Here is a 22,487-nt window from a genome sequence, read left to right as displayed (position 1 = left end):
TTGCACCGCATTTTCCCTTACGGAACATTTTCATCGCTGTTAAAGTTCACCGGAGATATGTAGGTGGAAAATGCGTTTGCATTATTTTTAGGTCGCGCGTCTCTGACGCACAATGATTTTTTCGGCGAATCGCTACGTTTGTTTCGCCAAATTATGCATGTATACATATCGTGCGAAATAACAAAATGCGAGCGAGATTCGCGTGATTAAAATTATTTCAATATTTAAATTATGAGAAATATGACGACGCGCATATTTGTGAAACTAATTCAAAAGTCGTGGAATAATTGAATCAATTAATTTAAAAAATTATATTGTTACAGTAAATTTTACAAAATAGATAGAAATACGATAAAGTAATTTGCACAGAATGAAGGCAATCGAATAACGATTTGATATATTCGCTATAGTATTTCATATTATCTTGGCACAAAAGAACATCTTTCTTTTATTCTTCGTTGATAAAAAGCACGATTTTATAAAAAATGAATATATAAACTTCTTGAAATAATTTAATATTTTTGGTATAAGCAACAATATTGCGTATCACGCAAATTTAATCTTAACCAAGTTTTATGTTTTTATATATTATCATTTGTTATTAATTACTTTATATTAATTCTTTCTCTTAACAAGCGCTTAATTAAATAAAAATCTTACTTAAACTCAAAAATCAATAGCATTTTAGAGAGATAAAAGGAGATGAGAGTAAAAAATTTAATTATACTTGCACGAAACAATGATAATTTAAAGATAATTAAAAAGATTATATTATTATAAGTTCAAAATAATTATTTAACATTATGTAACAGTTTCTTTTAACTTTTGCAAAAGTTTGAAGACACCTTAAGCTCAAATTCAAATCAAAGTATCTTCTAAATCCCACAAGTACGATCAAAATATTAAATCGTTAACAAACTTAAAAAAAAAACAACTTGCTTTTCTTCACAGAAACTGTTACTATTTCTCCTATCCATGAAAAGTTTCTCGCCAAGAGAACTTCTCCTTCCTCGTATTCATCGTACATTCTGTTAAATTATTTAAGCATCGTTCATTTGCATTTTGCCTTCAATAATCTCTTATAACTCATCGTAATTTTTAACTTCACTATAGTGTAACGAGAGCCTAACAGTATCTTGACTCGAAACTTTCAGCACAAATGATTCAAAACAATCTGCATAAATGTTTAATCTCTGCTCTGTAACTGCTTGTATCTCACTAATTGTCAGCGCAGGAGCTGTAAAACGTTTTTCTTAATTTATTTTAACGTTTATGTTTATTTTAATATTTATATATTTATAATATTTATTTTAATATTTTAAAAATATGGATATATAAATATCGATGAATCTACATATTTAGACATGTTTATTTTGGTGTATCAAATGCCTCTCTCTCTCTCTCTCTCTCTCTCTCTCTCTTTTCCCCAATTAAGAAACAATAAATTAAATTTCTAGTCCAATAAACGTATGTTTTATATTAACTGAAAACTATGAATATTTTTGCGAAAAAATCTGATAAATAACAATGCATCTCTAGTTCTGTTATCAAACATTCCATCTCATATATTGCGCTTTTGGATTTTATTCACGCTTGATACTTTTTATCTGTTGCTACTTTTTCTAAAAATGGAAAAATAGATATACTCAATGCATCCGAAATAAATGAAAATAAACAAAAATAAATAAAAATAAAAGAAAAAAATTAATCGTTGGAAGTTCCGTTTTATTATATAAAAATATCAGTTTGGATGGTATTTTTGTCTTTCGTTTAATCGCTGCTTTTACTATTACAATTATAAATTCGCGTTCATATATCTGTTTATATAAAGTCAAAAGTCTGACGAAAATTATTTATTTATTGTATTTTTACAATAAAGTTTTCGTTGAACAGATTTTTCTGCGATAATTTATTATAACGGTTATTATATTATATAAATAATAAAAACACCTAATCGCGATTTTGTCAAACTTCGAAAGCTTTCTCCTAATTGGCGTATACATGATGACTGAAAAATTAACTATTCTAGATATCGAATATAAATCAATATTTATGTAAAGAGCATCTCTTTACCTTAACGAGTAAAGTTAATTTTACTCATAAAATTTGTGCGTTATTTACGTGTAGTTTATATGGACTTTATCCTAAATCCCACATTTAATAAAAAGAAATATATAAAATAATGTTTTTTAAATTTTATTACAAGTTTTTATCTTATTTCGTAGTGTTTATGATTTTTAATAATTGAAAAGATCGATATATACATACATATACAGTATATATATTATATAGTTAATTTTTTAAAGGAAAACTTGATTTCACATTTGTTAAAAATCTTTTACACAATCTTATACAAAATGTATAGAAAAATTATGTCCTTATATATTTGCCAATCGTAAATCTTTGAAAAGAGCTACCGTTATGAATTGCAAAACCTGAAGCGTAACTATTCGTTTTTGATAGATATCCTATTTCGGAGATTTACATAGAAAGCTTAGACAGATCCATTTTCATGCCTTATCAGTATTCCTTTTTGTATAATAGTCATTTAGTCGATGGCATATCACGATATTTGCACATTATTTGGAAGGAAAATAGGCTTCGAGACATAGCATATGGCGATTTATTGTAATTACTATTCAAAAATAGGATATACGAAACGATATCGTATTTCGATGATTGATGGGCAATTAGATTTAATGCACGTGTTATACTTACATATATTTCTATTGTAACAATTTAGATAGTATGTATAAAGTCTGAACGTAAAAATGATCACAGATAAAAAAATATAACATATAATGTAGATATATTTTAAGAATATAATATTTAAGAAAAGAATATAAATTAATAGAGTTCTATTTATCATTAATAATAGTAGTAGAAAATGTATTGTTTCTTTTTGTAAATTGGAAGTGATACACGAATTATGTTATATATAAGCAAAATGCAGTAGTTAGAAAGAAGAAGAAAGAATATCAGTAGAATCGATTTTTGTATTTAATTTCGTATGCAATGCACGGCGTACAAATTTCAAGAAGATAATAGTTGAACAGCAATTGTTATCTTCTTTACATAAATACTTTAATTCGGATCTTTGAGTTTTTGCAAAATAAATACAAGAGCTTGCAAAAATTTTTAATTTCCGAGAAAAATTCATTCCTGGCAAATTTGACAAGAATATAATTAAAAAATTGTGATGAATTGATTGTTCTTAAGAGGACCGTAGGTGTCTGTGAAGTTGGCACGACATTTTACGAATTTAAAAAAAATAGTAAGAGTTCTTATAGCACTTTTCATAGTTCTACAGTTCCTGATAAAAATTAAAAAAAGTTCCGCATTTTTTATATTAAAAAATCAAAATTGAAAAAATGTCGTGCTAACTTCGCGAATCTAGCACGACATCTTCCCTCTAAAGTACTAAAACGCGTTGAATAATATCATTTTTGGAAAGAGTTCCCGATAATTCTACGCAAGTTCAGCATATATATGCAATTTCAGATCGATATTCATCAATTAATAATTTTTAATTGATTTTTAATATCTACGTCCAGCACGACATTTAGTGAAAATGTCATGCTGATGATTTTCCGTAATTTAACGGTAGTTCTCTACAATTCTATAAGAGTTCTATACTTTAGAAACATTTTCACTAAGTGTCGTGCTGGACGTAGATATTAAAAATCGATTAAAAATTATTAATTGATGAATATCGATCTGAAATTGTATATATATATATGTTGAACTTGTGCAGAACTATCGGGAACTCTTCCCGAAAATGATATTATTCAACGCGTTTTAAGTACTTTAGATGAGAGGGTGTCGTGCTAGATTGGCGAAGTTAGCACGACATCTAAACGTGGGTATTAAAAATCGATTAAAAATCGTTAATTGATGAATATCGATCTGAAATTGCATATATATGCTAATCTTGCGTAGAACTATCGGGAACTCTTTCCAAAAATGATATTATTCAACGCGTTTTAGTATACTTTAGAGGGAAGGTGTCGTGCTAGATTCGCGAAGTTAGCACGACATTTTTTCAATTTTGATTTTTTAATATAAAAAATGCGGAACTCTTTTTAATTTTTATCAGGAACTGTAGAACTATGAAAAGTGCTATAAGAACTCTTACTATTTTTTTTAAATTCATAAAATGTCGTGCCAACTTCACAGACACGGACCGTAGCAGAAATTATCCTACTTTGCGTCAGGGGAGACTTTCTTTGTCAAAGTATATATGATATAATCTTATCCGCGTATCCATAAATTTACGTTTTCGATATTGGTTATATCATAATACAGTATGCGATCGAGATAATCGAGATTTAGCTGAACAATGCATTTGCATTAGCGTATACATACTATAGTGCTTCTCGTGCATACATTTCATTGTAATTATCGCCTAGGGTAAAAGCACGTGTGTTTTACCGCCAATCACGAGTCAAAGGGGCTGCAGGTTGAATTATGAAAATCGATGTACAATATATAGGACGTACAGAAATATATGTACATAATAATAATAAATTAGTTACCCATAGCTTCGGGATAGCTTCAAAATAGGGTAGCTTTGAAACATGTTCTTCAGCAAATATCGCATCTCTGCGGTTCGATTTCGAAGTGTATTTTACTTGCAAATCGATTCTTGAGCAAATAACACTTTACTTATTTTTAACGTTAAATATCTCTTTAATGTCAAACTAAACCTCTAAATATATGAGCACTGTTTACTTGAAAGTAATTGAAAGTAATTGAAAATACTTTGCTACTTGTGTACATCCTGATATTTAAACAGCCAAAATTTGTTTATTTATATAAAATCGTGAAACCTGTTAGAGTAACAAAAAACGTTTTATATTGTTGTTTTCTCTTCGAAATATATAAGCTATTGTTCGAAATGTTAAAGGTGATCGAACCATTCGATTCGAACAGTTTGCAATTGGTGTACGCATTATTGTTCTCCGTATAAATGGTACAATTTATATTTGATTATATGGTTATCGTTTGCTTAACTTTGTTGCCTCCAAAGACATCAATTTCGAGGTAGACAAATATATTGAAACTGAATATGATTATTCACCGACAAATGCAAATTACTACTACTGTCTGCATCAGATTTCGCGCGTTTGACGGAACCAGAAGCATACGCAATTAATTCTGCGCGATTGAATCAACTTTATTAATTGTCGGGAGAACGGATATCTCGTTGCAGCGACGGTATAATCGAAATGGTTATCGCGGAAAACCCAGAAATTACATTGCAGAGATTATATTGCGAAATGCCACATGCATGATTGTTTATTTACACAACCGACAAATATATTATATATATTATACGAGACTAGAGAAAAAATGTAAAATATTTTTCAATATAAAATTCCGATATGTGAAGAAAAAACTAACAAAAAGAACAGAATGCAATTATTGGCAAGTAAACATTTATATTACTATTATGATTATTTAAATATATATATCGATCGTCTTTTCTAAAATTGTACATATAATAGAATATACATTTGTTTATTGATTATACATTTTGTAACATTTGCAGAAATGTTAATTTTCTGAATGAATAGTTTATTTATTTCTTTTAATTTTTACATATTAATACGTTCGCTTTAAATAAATTTTGTAATTAAATGCTATTATATTGAATGCATGTGCATATCAGATTACAATATAAATTAGCAACAAATTTAACAATAATGCATTTCAAAGAATTTGACGGAATTGTTAATCATGCTGGCAGCAATATGTGAAATATTGTAAAGGAGATAAAATTGTGTTTATTTATATTTCTCTCCTGTTTCTAAATAATATAATCACAATAATTGCTTTTCACGTCACTTATTACAGATAAAATTATTGGTCTCGTTGGTATCGTTACGAATGAAGTCGATACGAAAAATATATGAGCTATGCAATGACGACAATATTTAATTTTGATGAAAAAAAAGTGCATCTATATCTATAATATATACATAAAGCCGACTCGGCTTTACACGAGATACGAATTAATGTCGCTCAAATTTAGGCAAATTATGTATATTTTATGTCATTTTAAAAATTGATCCCAATTATCGTCTTTACTAATAAACAATTATAAAAAACCTATTACGTAAAATTTTAAATTTTTTATAGAAGCAAAAAATATTTGTGTAAAAATGAGGATATAGAGTTTCAAGAGATTAATATTAAAAATTCAAAAAAATAAATAAATAACTCAAATTTGTTACAGGAATTTATACTTGTAATTTGCATGTAGGTGAGTTTGTGGTACGACTGCAGGAGATTAATACAATTTATGAATAGAAATAGCCGCAACAATTCCGAGTGCTTTGCGCCAACACTCCGCATAATTTTACAAATATTTGAAATAGTGTATAATAAGCAAACTATATTTTTAGAATTTTTATCAAATTCCACAATTAATGTAAATTAAATTTCATTAGATTACAGAGTATGATTAATAAAATAAGTGTACATGATTAAAATGAGGACAAAACGTTTAATATAAATTTATTCAAGGAAATTAATTTGAATCGTAATAAATTAAAAAAACATTTTTTAGAATTTATATAAAAAAATCTACATAATTTAATTATTATAATTTCACTGCTAATTATTTTTATTTTTTTATTCTTCTTTCAAAGTTTTGCTATTCAAAATGTCTAAAATTTGAGATATACACAAATTTTTAGTTTTGCTTTTTTTTTTGTTTTAAAGTATGTTAGAATTTCTTCTGTCAACTTTTGGATAAATATTTTTTCGATTTGCGATAATTCCGCAAATTCTATATTTTGATCTTCACCTTGCATTTAATTAGACGAGCTATAATTAGTTGGGCTACGTTATATATATACGCGTTACTGTAATAGCTGATGGCAAATTGCGGCTTTAGATTCTCTCTACCTTCCAGGTTCAAATTCTACATTAAAGATATTCACCGAGTTATTTGGTTGAATTACGTAAACGCGTAATAAATATCTTAAGAGTGATTATTATTGAAAGCTGTTCGAATGCAGTGAATGGTGCAATTGAAACTTTTCCCGAATTTTTTACTTTTAAATAATTCTAGTCCGTCAAAAAGCTCAAGGAAAATATTATTATTATTTTAATTATCCAAGTTTGATAAAATAGTGAATTCATCTTTAAGAAAAATCCCGTAAAGTTTTTTTATTATAAGAATGATAAGAAAAACGCTGATTATTTTTATCTTTAAATATCTTTTATTAATTGCGAATAATTCAAGAATGGAACTTTAATATTTCCATATTATTGGAAAAGAAACGTGTGTGAAAGTAAAAAGGCCAATCTTTAAATTTTGAATTTAGTTAATAATTAAACTTTGCATCTTTCTAAATCTCGATTTACATAGCGATTTGAGAAATTTGTATAATCATGTAAAATTTTTATGACAGTCAAAAAGTACATTGAAATTATAATATATAATATTCATAGATATTTGCCACAACAAATTTTGTTTTCTTTACGACTTATTAGAAAATCGAGATAAAAGTCAAATACTCGGATGATTTTGAGCAAAGATACAATAAGCTCCTCTTAAAGAGTTCGCGACAGTCTTTTGTGTGGTTTAACAGTCTTTTGAGTGTTTGCCGGCCCCGAAAGTTAGATCAAGAGTTCTCTGTACCAGTTTACGTCTCTCTTACGGCTTTGAGATGTTACAAAGAACGGCACAAAGTGATCTCGACAGTGGCGAAAGAAAGTCCCCCTTGCGTCTTATAGCAAGTAGGATTTATAATATAATCGTAGATACCACTCCAAGGGGACGATCGCGACACGAAAATCTTTATCGAGAGACCGAATCATTATTCTCGTAAAATATTTCTTCACATATATGTCTGCAAAAAATAAGGCGCGATTCTCTCGTGCATGCGCGCAATGATTTGTTTCTAAAACGGAATGTCAAAAATAGATTTATATTGTACTTAAAAATTGATTGTTTGTATATATTGTTGAATTCTAAAACGTGAAAAAAAATGGAGATTGGAGAGCGAAACTGTTTCTGCCTTTCACAGTTTAAAATGTATAAAATTTTCGCAAATTACTTTGCGAGAGTCGAACAATAATAAAATAAATGTTATTCATTAATGTTGACATGTGTATTAGTAGCATTTCACGTACGACAAATTAAAACGAATGGTATTTTTCATTTCTCGATATTCTACGGCTTTTAATTATTTGCTCGTTAAATTCAATTATTATATCCGATGAAAAAAAAATAGCGATAATATGTTGGAGGAATAAATAAATTAATTCACACCAACCGTGATTGTGCGTGCTCATTTTATCACAATATCTCGACATTATTGAGGACAAATTAAACGATTAAATAAATAGCAATTAGTACACAATTATATTGTTGAAAATACAAAATAATTGAATTTACTCACCACACAATGCACTGCTATTGCTATCACCTCGCTTCTACGATTCTGCGTGCTGTACCATTTTCTTTCGGACACACTCTTTCCAAAAAATAGACGCGAACAGAACGAAAAAAGTACGGCTAAATACGATCGCACACACTAATTAATTAACCGTGAATAATGCTCGTCGTTCGGTTCGACATTCTCGATACTTGTTTACGTGCAGAATTCGAAAAAGAGAAAGAGAGAACAAACGCGAATAAACGGTAACAGCGGAATTCCAAAACAACGGATAAACATTCCGTTGTCACTGATTGTTAGTGAAATGAGAAACCGATGCGCGTTAGGTTATATAGGTTAGGCGTGAATAAATCAAACCTCAAATATCGATTTAATTATTACGAGATTACGACGAGAAATAACACTAAAGCTAAATTACTATAATCACTATAATAGTTACAAATTACGATTACCTATATGAACTTTCCAACAGCCTGCGATCGCGGCGAATTTGTTTATGGCACGTTCCACCGCGCGTTCGCCCTTATGTTTTGATTCCCGTGACGTCGCGATGACGACATACGACGCGCGCCCGACTGACGCGACGCAGCGGCTAGACGTGACACGGACACACTACGTCCCACAGACCCTTCGTATATCGGTGTTGGATGGCTCCGCCTTTTTCCCGCATCTTTGCGCGACGTGAGACGAATTTCGGTCATGAACGAACGCGAAGAATGCCGAATCGAGTAATGGACGTGTCCGAGAGTGGATTTTCCAATTAATTGAGGTACGTGATGACCACTAGCGGATCCTGACGTCGATAATGGGGGGGGGGGGGGGTTTGCAAAATTATTTTATTTAATATTTTTGGTTTCATGATTAGCTTTTATTCCAGGATCAACGATAGCTCTTTAACGTTTGTTTTTCTTTACTTTATTTATTTTATATTTTTATTATATATTTTTTAAACAAATTCAGCAAAACTTTCTTTTCATTTGCAAGGGGGGGTTAACCCCCCCCCCCCCCCAGGATCCGCTAGTGGTGATGACAATAATTTCCTCGATTCGACATCTCGAAACAGCGGTGCATGGTGAAGTTGACGCGCAACCGGAACTTCTCTTATTGTGGCGCCACCGTCGCGCGCGCGAAAATGTCGCGTCGAAAGCGTCGTAAATGTTTCGTGCCTCTCGCTCCTTCCGATCATATCTCGCGTGCGATGAAACGGTTAAGTAATTACGCGCTCCTAGTCGAACGTCCTCGTACTTAAGTCGCGCGTTCTCAATCAAACTCGTCTCTGCCCGGGCAAAGGGACTATTTCTCGTGTTATATTCGTTCGTCTAAAATGCTGCGCGTGTCGGGAGTGTTAATTAATGTAATAGTGCTCGTTCGTAATTAGCGCTTCTCGGATCGACTCGCGAGTGATTTACATAAGACAGTTCGGCGAGGCGGCAACAGCAAGGTTATGGTGATGAGGTATAACGGCGAGGATGCAACGACAGTGCATCGACTTGTGAGTAAATTCATTTAAAATTGCTATAGTTAATTGTGCGATCCACTTTTTTGTACACTTTAATTGTGTCGCGAGAAGAATGTCACGAAAACAATTTCATGAATCTTTCTCTAATCACGATTGCGTGTAAAGTGAGGTGAAATTCGACCCTGAGCAACTTACTCTGAAACACGATCAAATTAGTTCGCACAGGACACGATCGGCCTTCACGTTAATTTGTCAGGCCGAGCAAGGTTGTTATCCCGTGTTATCATTCAGTCGTGATATAAGTTGATATATTCATTACATCATAAATTAATTTTATTTAAGAAAGAAATTATAAGTAAAGAAATGTTTTAGCAAAAATTAAATAAAAGAATTTACATATAAAAAAGTTCTTATATAGCGAAAATCTTTGTACAAATATTAATTCACATTTAACTAAACATTATTTTATCAAATTTTTTATATATTTATTTGATTTTTAGATATAAAATTATTTATATTGAAGATTAAACGATAAATAATTCTTTAGGAATTTTTATTGAAGAGAATTTAATTTTTAATATTTTTAGTGACGAATGTATGATTAAAATTTAATGCGATTTTAAAGAAATATTCTTTATAACAATTTTTCATCAGAGAAAACTTTATAAAATTTGAAAATTCTAGAAACCTGACAATAAATTTATATAATCTTTACCTTATTACGTGAATTGAAATGTGAAATAAATGCTAACGATGAAAAATAGCTACGATATTTTCACTATTACGCATTTATTGTTACGAACAATATTATTTTAATTGTAATGCAAAACAAAAGTTGCAAATTAATCATCGTTCGATCATTTATTATAATTTGTTCGCTCCATAGTTCACGGTTATTTTGTCATTATCAATATTTAATTATGGCAGTTTAACAAAAGCGCAATAATCAAGTTTGCTATAATTAATCATTACAAAGTTTAAAATGGTTAGATCGCGTTCAACTTACTAATGAAATTCTGGAGAGAAACGACGCACCGTACGATCATAGTAGCAACAATACAGATTAGCGTGATGAGTTTTCTTTCCTAATTTTTGTGTGAAATGTTCTTTTATTAGCAAGCGCACAAAAGGTAAGTGTATAAGTTAATTACATGCAAAAGTGCGGGTATATGATCCATCTTTGTTGCATTAAATTTTTTAACGGGACTTTAAGAAATTAATATTTTCTGATAAAGTCCATTTTTTATGAGAAGAATGAAAGCCAATGCTTATAATAGGAGAATTTAAATATGACAAACAAATAATAAAAAATATAAATTTTTTTTATTACAGAAAAAAAAAATAATTACATGTTTCTAAATTTTATGAATTTATATACTGCACAAAATATGACTCTTTGTGCAAATGTTTTTTTTTTTATTTTTAGACACATATACACAATACTGAGTACAATTTTCATTGCAGAAATTTTAAAGATTGCATTATATATAATATATTGTGAAGTTACTTTATATTAAAGATTTTAAATGTACATTGAGAGAATTTCTTTGATTAATATTTATCACAATCAAAATAATAATATCTACACGTTAAAATATAAAACATGTTTGAGTAATTTTACCATGCAGTTTAGTAAAATTTACCCTGAAAGTTAGAATTTACCCTGAAAATCATAGTAATTGTGGGACAATATGGTATGGAAAGAATTTTATGAGAATTTCTTTGATTAATATTTATCACAATAAAAATAATAATATCTATCACAATAAAATATAAAACATGTTTGATTAATTTTACTAAACTGCATGGTAAAATTACTCAAACATGTTTTATATTTTAACGTGTAGATATTATTATTTTGATTGTGATAAATATTAATCAAAGAAATTCTCATAAAATCCTTTCCATACCATATGTCTCACGATTACCATGATTTTCAGGGTAAATTCTAAAAGAAAATTCTCTCTGTGTATAATTAGAAAAAATGCGATGCAAATTTTACGTTAATAATTTTCAAAATAGAGCTTATTTTAATAAAATTTTTATTTGAAATTTTATTATCAAGATTTTCAAATTTGCAAAAATTGAAAATGAAATGAAAATTTACAAGAAAATTTACAATCATATAGAATATTCTTACAGTCATAGCTCTGATCTGAAAAGAATTAAACTACAAATTATAATTAATTAAAAAGCTGCCGCTGCATTTGTGTGACTATATCGATCCGATCGTAAATATTGATTTGCTGTCGCGTAAATGGTCCGACTCCATGTTACAGTTGGCTATTTATATGGTAAGCAGTCTCTCTAAAGGATAATAATCTAAAAGGGCGTATGAATAGTCTTTGTGAACTATGAGTCCTTAGAGAATCTACATTATTACGGTCTCTAAAGGTCAGCTGCACCGTCATTGATTATTCTTAATTACGATGTATTAAGCGTTTTCCGTCTGCAATCTCGGACGAATAGTAGTTTAATTACAGACATTATATGTGAAAGAAAAAAAAAAAACAATTGCTGTAGCGAACTGTAGGAGCATAATATCAATGAATTAGAAATTAATAGCATATTATTTTAAAAGAAGAGAAAAAGAATTGAGAAACGCGCAAATAATAAAATTTTCTTACTGAATACATCAATTTTACTTTAATGGAGAATGAACGTACAATAATCTCCATATTTTAAAAATTAATTTAGAGAGAAGGTAATTACATATTTGAAAAATTTGCACATATAACAATTATAATAACATTTGTTTACAATAATCACAATAATCATAATTGCTTATTAATTTTATTAGCCAGTAATTAAAGTCATTAATATCGATCATTAGATTAATCGACTTTTTATCTTTAATCACTTTAGAGTGTATATTTCTTTAATAAAAATTTAATATTTTGCAACATTTTTGTTAAAACTGAGATCGAATATCCTGAAATGCGTTGTAAGTAAAAAAAAAGAAAATTTAATTAATCACGTTTAACTCAAATATTACTCTATCGAACAACTTTATATTTGCAATAAAATGGAGAATTTCCTTCTGGCGATTGTTTTCGACTTTTTAATTGTAAATTCGATACCTACATTTCGTCATGTCTGCTTTAAAGCTTCATTATTCATGTAAATAAATCCGTTGTATGTTTCTCTTTTCCTTTCTCTGATTACATCGTTTTATGTTGCTTCATTATGCGAAGCGATCGGGATTTGAAAAGCTGAAGCAAAAAAACCGCAGTTTTCTTAATAAAATCGCAATTCTCCCAATGTGCGTCTGCATCTTACTACTTTTCCCATTGCTTCATAATTTAATCTCGCTCACGACGTTTATTTCCCCAATGTCTCATTACGTCGCGCAATTTGAGATTACGATAAATCTTGTCAAAGGTCAGGGGGTTTGAAATCGTATATTTTTACAGAGAAAAAAATTTTTATTATAAAAAAAGATTGCATTTTCTCCATTCCATTTTACTCGTTTTATAATTTATATGTATAATATACATATATATATAATTTTTATATTTTTTAAATAGATTAATATAAAGCGATATATAAAAGCAAAATAAATGATATTTAATTTAGTTGATAACAAAGACAAATTATTAGCAATAAAGAAATTATTAAAGGTAAAGTATATCTCTTACAAAAGAATTATAATTTTATTTAAAAGAAATTTTATATAAAAGTATCTTTGATATAGTAACTTTGAACTTTTTATTGCAATTTCATATTTTGCATTCGCGTGACAATAAGGTGAGATATAGAAGCGGGACAATTTTTCATGATTTAATAGTTATTTATATTTAATATCTATATCGCCTCATTATATCGAATGAATGAAAGACATGAAATTGTAATAAAAAATCAAAGTTTTTACATCAAAGATACTTTAATATATAAAATTTATTTTAAAGAAATGATATAATTTGTCTATTATATTATTTTTTTGTCATTTCTTTATTGCTAATAAATTTCCTTTGTTATAAATTAACTTAATCATTAACTTTGCTTTTGTGTATTTCTATATATTTGTATATTCAGAAAATATAGATTAAATTTTATTTAAAAGTATCATAAAATGTGGCATAAAATAAAAATTTGAATATTTGTACTATGTCATTATCAATCTAAATGATCTTAAATTGAATTTTCCATTCTCGATTATCGTAATTTAAATTGGAGATATTACCCACAGATTATTTTACAAAAATTTTAATGCTTTCGGGGCAGTTTAAAACTCTAAAACTTTAACTCTACAATGATTTACTATTTTAAAATATCAGTGCAAATGCATCATTGCAATAGTGTATATATTGCAATGATAGAATAATATAATTGAGATATTTATTTTTTAAACGTAAGAATATTTGACGAACCAATTTTTGCGGAAAGCAAGAAGAAAAGCAATATACATATATCACACACTAATTTTGAAAACAATTTACAAAATAAGAACTTATGACATATCTAATTCTATTATTTTCATATAATTCAGTTCAATAATAATAAGTTTATTTTTTATTAAAACTGAATTTCTCATCTATGGTGAAACATCAATGCTATATTAGTGTCAAAATTTTAAAAATTAAAATAGAAAAATTTGTTTCTCTTTCTCTAAACAGAAATTTTACTATCTAACTAGAAGCGTTAGATCATATTATGTATTAACGCCCATAAACCTTGTGTACCCTTAATTGCACAGTACATTAACCCGTCGAGATGGAAAATGGCTTCTTCTTATCTGTGAGCTTTATGATAATGCATTCTGTCTTTTATATATTCTGTGTCAGTTATTTTTGGCATTACCTATCTTATCATAGTATCATACATTATATCACACATTGTATATTTTATAATATGTTATTATATTTTACGAAAATGTAGGATTTTATAAAAAAATAATGAAGTTTATAGGAAATTAGATAATCTTATCTAAATTGTAATCACAAAATATTATATGTATATATGCATATAATATTACTTAATATATAGTGTGGAAGTTTATATAGTATATGTATAGTACCTAATATAAATTATCTAATATAAATATCTGCATATATAAATTCATATTAGAGGTAGCTCGTCTCGTATATCCGTTCCTTTCACGTCATCTTTTCAGTATTTAAATAGCATATTTAAATAACGGTTCAATCATCGTTTTAAATTTTGAATTAATCCTTAGAGATCTTTGCCACAAACTGTCAATCAAAAAAATATTTTTCTCTTCTTACGTAATAACTGCTTAACATATCAAGAGAACGTATTTTCGCAATCTGATACAATATTATTTAAAACGAAATAATTACTTTATAAAAATTTTAAATTGACAATTTTGTTTAAGAGAAGAAGCTTTTTTCTAGAATTATAACCATAAAGTTTTTCCTAATTTTTATGTATGTTTTTTTAATATACTGGAATATATATATCATCAATCATCACACATAAGGGCGTTGAAAACAATTTTATATCGAAATATAACAATATGGATCTAAGACTCGTACACGGAAACAATGTAGAAAACAAAATAAAATACCTAAAATTTTTGCAGATTTCGCATTCGATTGTCCGGAAATTTCGCTTGTGATATTATTTAATAGCCGTATATTATTCGTTTGCAAAATTACTGTGCTACTTGCGTGGAGTGTCGCGAAATATTGTTTGCAAAACTATTAATAAACGAGTGTCATCTGCAGTAAACGCGACGCGGATCGCGATCTCTCGCGAGATCTCGGTCCGGGATTCACCTGTTTAATCACCTGTCGTTAGTCTTCTCGTCGGTTTCGCTGCATCTGAATTTTGTCATCGCGTCACTCTCACCACCACGAGTTGCATACTTGTTCGCATAAGCACGCGAGACCTATTATAAGCGTGTCACTTCCACAGCGTCGGGATAAATCATAATTTTGTCCATCGACGACAAGAGAGAATTGTCGAGGAATTCGCTTCGATGCACTTTTCGCGAAAATTCGAGGAATGTCTCGATAATTCCACGTTTGCGGATATTATCTCGTTCATCGATGAACCACTTTGTTTTCCTCAAACAGGATTTTGTAGCGTTTCGCGAAATGCACGTAGCAATCACTGAGTCGTATCACTTAATTCAATTCGTCGGACATCTCTTGCACTTTAATAAGCCAATATATTTTTTAAAATCTATATTAAATTGGTTTGCAGATTTTTTATTCTATATTTTTATTCAGAGGGCTAATGTGTGGGTCAATTAATGTTATTAGTATCAGTTTTTTAATTCCCAAGAAAGTTTCGGAGTGCACTTGTACAAATTAATAATTTCTGAAGGAATTATCCGTAAATTTGTTTTTTCGTTATTAATGTCATATAATTTTCCTTAATGAGAAAGAAAGTCTTAATAATTTAAGTATGAAAGTGGCTTTAAGTGAAATCAATTTTAATACGATTCGGATATCTCTGCAATAGCCATTTTATTAATACGTTTGTTTCTCCTCTCGTTCATAAGTCTTTTTATCTTTTACAAATTGAAAAAAAGGTAGAAATCTGTTATACTTGAACGATTATATTAATTTCTTTGATCGTCTCAGATAAAATCAGGTCTTCTTTTTTAAGAAATTCTGAATTGATTATCTTTTAATTTCTGATCTATCTCTGTAATGATTGTTAATTAATTTCTTCGTCGATAAATCATGCCGTCTTCCCAAAAAAGAAAGCAAAAGAGAGAGATAAAACAGCCTTACTCGAAAACAAATAAACACGTCAAGTGTCGATTCACGTCATTCGATATCACTAATTCATGTCTTTACACACATTGATGATTATGATACTTTTATTATTTAAAGATTGCATTCAACAGAATTATATTAGCGTTTACAGATCATGATTGCTAGAAAGATTTTTTTTTATTAATCACATCTCATATTGATCGAAGAGATTTAGACTTGACTTATTTTATTAATAATTTAGCTAATGATTATATATTAATAAGCTTGATTTTTATTTATTAATTTAATTTGATAATAAGTTCGAGTATGGTTAGCAATTTCATTAACAGTCTTGAACACTATTAATCTCGCTAGTAGTATTGATTTTGCCGGAGACCACCGATAGTAAACTATCTTGAAACTGCTGATCACTGTAGTTGCGAATCATATTAGATCTATTAACACAAACTTGAGTATAATTATTAATTTTTAACATTTTTTTATTGATTATATTAATAGTCTCATTGTTAATTTATTTCTTAATCATCTTCTTACAGAACATTAATAGTTTTCTCATTTTAATTATTTATTTTTATTATTAATTATTTTATTGTTAACCATTCTTATTAATAACATTATTGATAATCATCCCTTCATAATTCACATAATGATTACTGTTGATTTTCTCAAAGATCAAAAATTTCAACAGCACTATCAACTGTTAAATGTTAGTTCTTTTTATTTCATGGTGCTTATGTTTGAGAAATTCTTCTGTCACTGCTTTCTCACTTTTTTCGAAGACTTTTCACTACAGTTAGCGATCGGGGTGGGATTTTTTACTTGCCTTGCTTCAGCAGGAGGCGTAAGATCGACACGCGATTTCGGAGCGCTCTCGCGGCGCACTGAGTGCGTCCAGCTAGTAGAAGAGGTTCGTAGCGTCGCGGGCACGTCACGTCGCGTCGCGCCGCTGCGGAGCAGTCGTGAGTGCGACGAGAGTGACCCTGGCAGTGAGTGCCGCCTGCGCACTCCTCATTGTACCAGCCCTTTCCTCTCCTCGCATTCTTACTCTCTCTTCGATCTTCAACATCTTCGCGTTTCTTCGCGTTTTCTTCCTCCCCTTCTCCGAGGCCGCGCCACTTGACTTCGACTCGTAAAATTTATCCGCAATTCGCGTTCCCCATCACGTTCACGCACACTTGGCTTAAGTCTGCTGGCTGTACGTTCGCCGGCCCGTTCATTGCTTTTGCACCATTCATATGCGATATCGAAAGCCCCCAAACTGGATATGTGATATAGTCTGAACTTAAAGAACGTAAACAGGAAGCTATATTCTCTGCTGGTCGCATATGTGTTTGAATCTAAGATACGCATTATTTTGATATTTTATGTGTAAAAAAAATTAAATAATAAAAAGTTGATAGAACATGTACGAATCAGACATGAGATTTTGATTGAGAAACGAGATTAGATTTTGGTATGAGATTATCGGATTATCAGATTGGATTTGCAGAGGGGTTTTTGTCACCCTTGGAAATTCCTCCCTTATCCCTCTCTTGGCAACGACTACTGTATCAGATTCACAGGTTCTTTATATTCTTACTCTGTTCTGCATTTAGTTTTATTACACTCAATCTATTCTTCAATATATTCAGTCTCAATCTATTCAGTCTATTCTTGATATTTAACGTTCTATCAATTTGTAATCTCTTTTAGACCTTTTAAATCTTGCTTTATAATTGTTAAGTATTTTTCTTTTATAAATAATAGCTGCGTTATTTTTCTCTTCTTTTTCTGATTGTAAGTCAAATGCGTATGTTTTTTTGAATCTGATTCAATATGAAGAACCTATGAATCTGACCTCTACCATTTGCGTGGGTATTTACCTTACTGCTGATTTTTTTCGATATATTCTATATTGAAGGTTATTTATTCTGAAGTCAAACTATTCGTAACATTAACTTTATTTTTCACGAACTTCTGAAAATAAATATTTAACTCGGAAATTTAATAGCACGATTCTTCATGATGTAAACGATTGCACGATCTATATTTTACAATTTATTTATAAGTCGTTAATGAAATCGTTAATTGAATATCGATTATTACTAATAATCGATATCACCGAAACATATGTGTGCAACATTCTGATAATAATTTGGTTCTTTAAATTAACTAATAAAAAGTTATTAGCGCTATTCTTTTAAATTTGTATATATATTCGTATAAAAACGCTAAAAATATCTGCGATATTTTTATATTATTCTTATAATCTTAAAAAAAACTTGCAAGAGAGAGATTATTATAGAAGAAAGATTATTAGAATTATAAGTAATAGAATTATAATTATTATAGGAAATGAAGAATATATAAAATATGAAGGAAATATTTTTTAAAATATACGGTTTTTATAGATGTTGTAAGATTTTTTATTCTTTTTATTTTCAATTCATATCCTTTTGGTATTAAAAAGGATACTGGCTGTTGAATTTTTGTTTGCACATATTTCTTTTTTTGATGTCATGCATTTATACTTTTGCTCAGGATTTTTTCGACATTATGTCATATTTTTATTCGCACATGTTTTCGCTTATAAGACTTTATGGTACCCATTACTAATTCTAAAATATATCCTATTTCAACCATGTCCTTTTATAATTGGCCCAAATATTTTATTCTTTTTCTTATTTTCTTCTCCGCGTATTATTTATATATCACATAAGGCATAAAAACTGAGCCAATCTATATAATACATATATGTATATACCTATATAGCTTATTCTCTTAATTCTGATTTTCTCTCTTTCTCTCTCTCCTTCATATTTGAACTTATCTTCTTGCATAGATAATAATCTTGACTTCCATTAGCCTCGAAATTTATTTTTTACTTAAAATAAATAATATTTGCGTAGTAGTATATCGGGCAAATGTAAATAATATTTTTTGATTGTTTTATTTTTATTTGAGTTAAAAGTATCTTTTTGTACTATAATTGCTCTAAATATAATTTATTTTAGAGTCTATTAAAATTCTTTTTATGTAGTTTTATACTTATGTTCACGCGTATATTATTATTCAAACTGATAAAATAGTAAGATTCCTCTCTGAACTAACACATTCGCTTACTTATTCTGACGGGATTTGGACCGGAATAATAAATAGTTTTCTCTTCTCTTGTCTTTCTTTTTTTCTCGTTTATCAATGTGATAGACAATTCTTTCGAGGGCAGAAAATAAAGATTATGTTTACATGATGCTACTAATCGTAAATTTATCCGCGCATAAATCAAAATCAAGTCTGAACATTGGGTCGGGAAAGCCATCGCGATTTCTATGGTTAATTCCGGCTGTGATTTATCGTAGTATCTTTTGAGCGATCACGATAAACCTCGGATCGTGCACGATAGGCCACCACCATTGGATTACAAATCTCGTCTCGGTATTTATCGCGGATTATTTTACGACGTCACTTAAGAATGGAAAGTACGTGGGTATTTTGGAAGTGACATATATGACATACGATCGCCGATTAATATCCTTGGTCTGATATCGAGTCCCTTCGCACTCAAAATTAGCCGTATACTGTAATATCGATTCTAGTGATACAACTGGTAAGTTACGGCACAGAGTGGATAGTAATGTAACGCTGTCACTCACATGGTTATAGATTGGAGTGTGATATATATATATATATATATATATATATATATATATTGTGCTACATTTAACAGAGGAAACTTTTGCAATTTCTCAATATTATAGATAGGAACGGAAGTATCATTAAAGTATACGTAATAAAATAAAAGAATTTAAAGCTTTAGAATAATTAGGATTTTTAATTAGGATTTGAAAGATTTAAACATAAGAAAGATATCCCTAAAAAATGTGTTGGAAAGATTTTGTTGATTTTGTTTTGAATTTAAATACAATAAAGACGCATTCTTTTCTCTCATGAATTAATAAGTGATATTTAAGATTATATATTGCTATATATATTGGATTAATAACAGATAAGATAATAATATTTGATCATGCTTTTAATTTTTATTCGCACAATAAATATATTTTAGATATTTGTATAAATATAGAACTATGGCTATATTTTTGTTTTATTCTATCAAGTTTATAGAATAAAATTTGAAGTGCAATATTTTTGTCACGCAATGTTCATGCAATCTTCTTTCAATTCGAAGGAGGAAACAGTTGCACCGTTGATTGCTATACCGTTCTCTCGATAACATTAATTACGTTTTGAGGAAACACAGACAGGGAACCGATTACCGACGAATCCTGCGCGCGAAGCGGTACTGTTATATTGTTCAGGAGAATAGATTAATTGCATCACGCCATCGATCGACATCCGTCTATATGTATATAGGCAATAGTCTACGGAACTCAGATATAGTAGAGCAAAACTATACAACTATGCATACTTGATGAGTTCAGTTAAAGCTTGCAATGATTCAAATAAGCTAGTTTTTTATGCGTTTGTAAATACAATATATATTGTGTTTATTAAATAAATATTTAATTAATTATATATACATATATATAAAATAATAAAATATAAAGATAAGATACATTTTTAAAAATAATTTATACGTAATTTATATATATATATATATATATATTAATGTCTTGGATCAGTATATCCAACTGTAAATTTCAGTTTACAAACACTCGCTGATCTTATTTATCATAATTTTTTAAATCTTGGCAATGCTTGTTACGCTCTGCACTAAGCTATTCTAATATGTACAATTGTACTTTGCCATAAATCATACGAATATTGCGCAACATACTATGGAATTACAGGTGCGATTAGTCGCAGCAGTCGATTTTAATTGCAATCTAGTATAACTGGCTCTAATCTGCGCAATTCTCGTAGTATTTGTTTTTTGGCTTGGTCGATCATTATCGACTCGAAATAATATTTCGTGACAAGCTTCTCTATACATTAACTAATGAATCTCTCGCTTGCAGAATTCACATGGAATTAATTAGATTATCGTCTCAGTTATTCACTGTTATTGTATTATATCAGCACATAATACAATATATCAGTACGATTATATAACATAGTTGCAATTGCGGTTTTCGGTCTGCCAAAGTTATTAAAAGTACTTATTGCGGGTAGTGTATGTTTGTTGCCTGAATATAAACCGCAAGAAAGTTATACTCGTAACGAGTTACAAACTGCATAATTTGCTTTAGATAATTCACGTGGAATGACTGACGATCGTAAAAACATTCTTCGTGATTCTTAGATAGTTAAAATTAACTTTTAAAATTAACCTAGGCATCTACCACGCAAATCCGATTATTTTATAGTTCATATTTTAAAACTTTTAAGAAATATAAAACACATTTTTACACGCATTAGTTCTATTAATGTCTCTTAGTAATGTTGTACATTATTTATACAATTAATTTAAAGACAGAGATGAGAAAGAGAGAGAAAATAAAACAATTTAAAAAATTATAAAACTAGATGTATTTAAGAGAATAAGGTATCTAAAGTATTACTTGGATTAAATAATCAGTCAATGACGAACGACTCGAATTTCCGGACCGCGAATTTTTCTCTTTGTTGTTTCTACATTTCCATTTCCAAGGGACGCGACATGAGCGTAGAAAATTTTTTGCCGAATTACAGTCGGTGAGTCGTGTTTGTCGTTTCGTTTAGAATCCTCTGCCTTTGAGAGGGTTTAGCTGCGAAAAATTTCCTCGAAACATATTCTCGCATCTTTATAGGCAATTCTGTTTTTTTACAATTCCATTATATTGCAAATTTCTATTTTATCGAATCTTTTACATATCTTGATATTTTTTAAAAATAGACTGAGAAAGCGAGAAAGCACGAAATTTTTATTACGTAATCTGATAAACCATAAAATAAGATGTATAGAAAATTTATCATTGTAATCATATCTGGACCATTAATATCATCTGC

At 29.3% G+C, this 22,487-nt stretch overlaps 2 protein-coding genes and 1 long non-coding RNA gene across 9 annotated transcripts in view; 2 read left to right on the top strand and 1 right to left on the bottom strand.

Moving 5' to 3' along the window:
• Positions 1-17,525, bottom strand: part of Fmrfar (FMRFamide Receptor) — a 50,866-nt gene extending 33,341 nt beyond the window's left edge. Inside the window, exons 1-2 of one of the 7 annotated variants that reach the window (XM_083051150.1) lie at positions 16,575-17,525; positions 15,621-16,209 (exon numbers count right to left, since the gene is read on the bottom strand). The gene's annotated coding sequence lies outside the window, so the exon portion shown is untranslated. Of the gene's footprint in view, positions 1-8,414; positions 8,537-15,608 lie in introns of those variants that run through there. The other 6 variants (XM_083051152.1, XM_083051153.1, XM_083051154.1 and 3 more) reach the window with 6 other exon arrangements.
• LOC145943558 (uncharacterized) overlaps positions 1-22,487 on the top strand; it is a 76,612-nt gene that overhangs the window by 16,996 nt on the left and 37,129 nt on the right. The gene's annotated exons all lie outside the window — the stretch shown is intronic.
• Positions 9,572-22,487, top strand: part of LOC145943560 (uncharacterized) — a 54,899-nt gene continuing 41,983 nt past the window's right edge. Inside the window, exon 1 of the long non-coding RNA XR_014426538.1 lies at positions 9,572-9,903. This is a non-coding gene — a long non-coding RNA (uncharacterized LOC145943560). The remainder of the gene's footprint in view (positions 9,904-22,487) is intronic.

Source organism: Prenolepis imparis, unplaced genomic scaffold, assembly GCF_030444845.1.
Source record: "Prenolepis imparis isolate NDT839.2.m4 unplaced genomic scaffold, iyPreImpa1.0 SCAF_12, whole genome shotgun sequence".
Taxonomy (NCBI): Eukaryota; Metazoa; Arthropoda; class Insecta; order Hymenoptera; family Formicidae; genus Prenolepis; species Prenolepis imparis.
The sequence above is the reverse complement of the archived record's forward strand: the minus strand, read 5'-3'. Positions and strand labels throughout refer to the sequence as shown.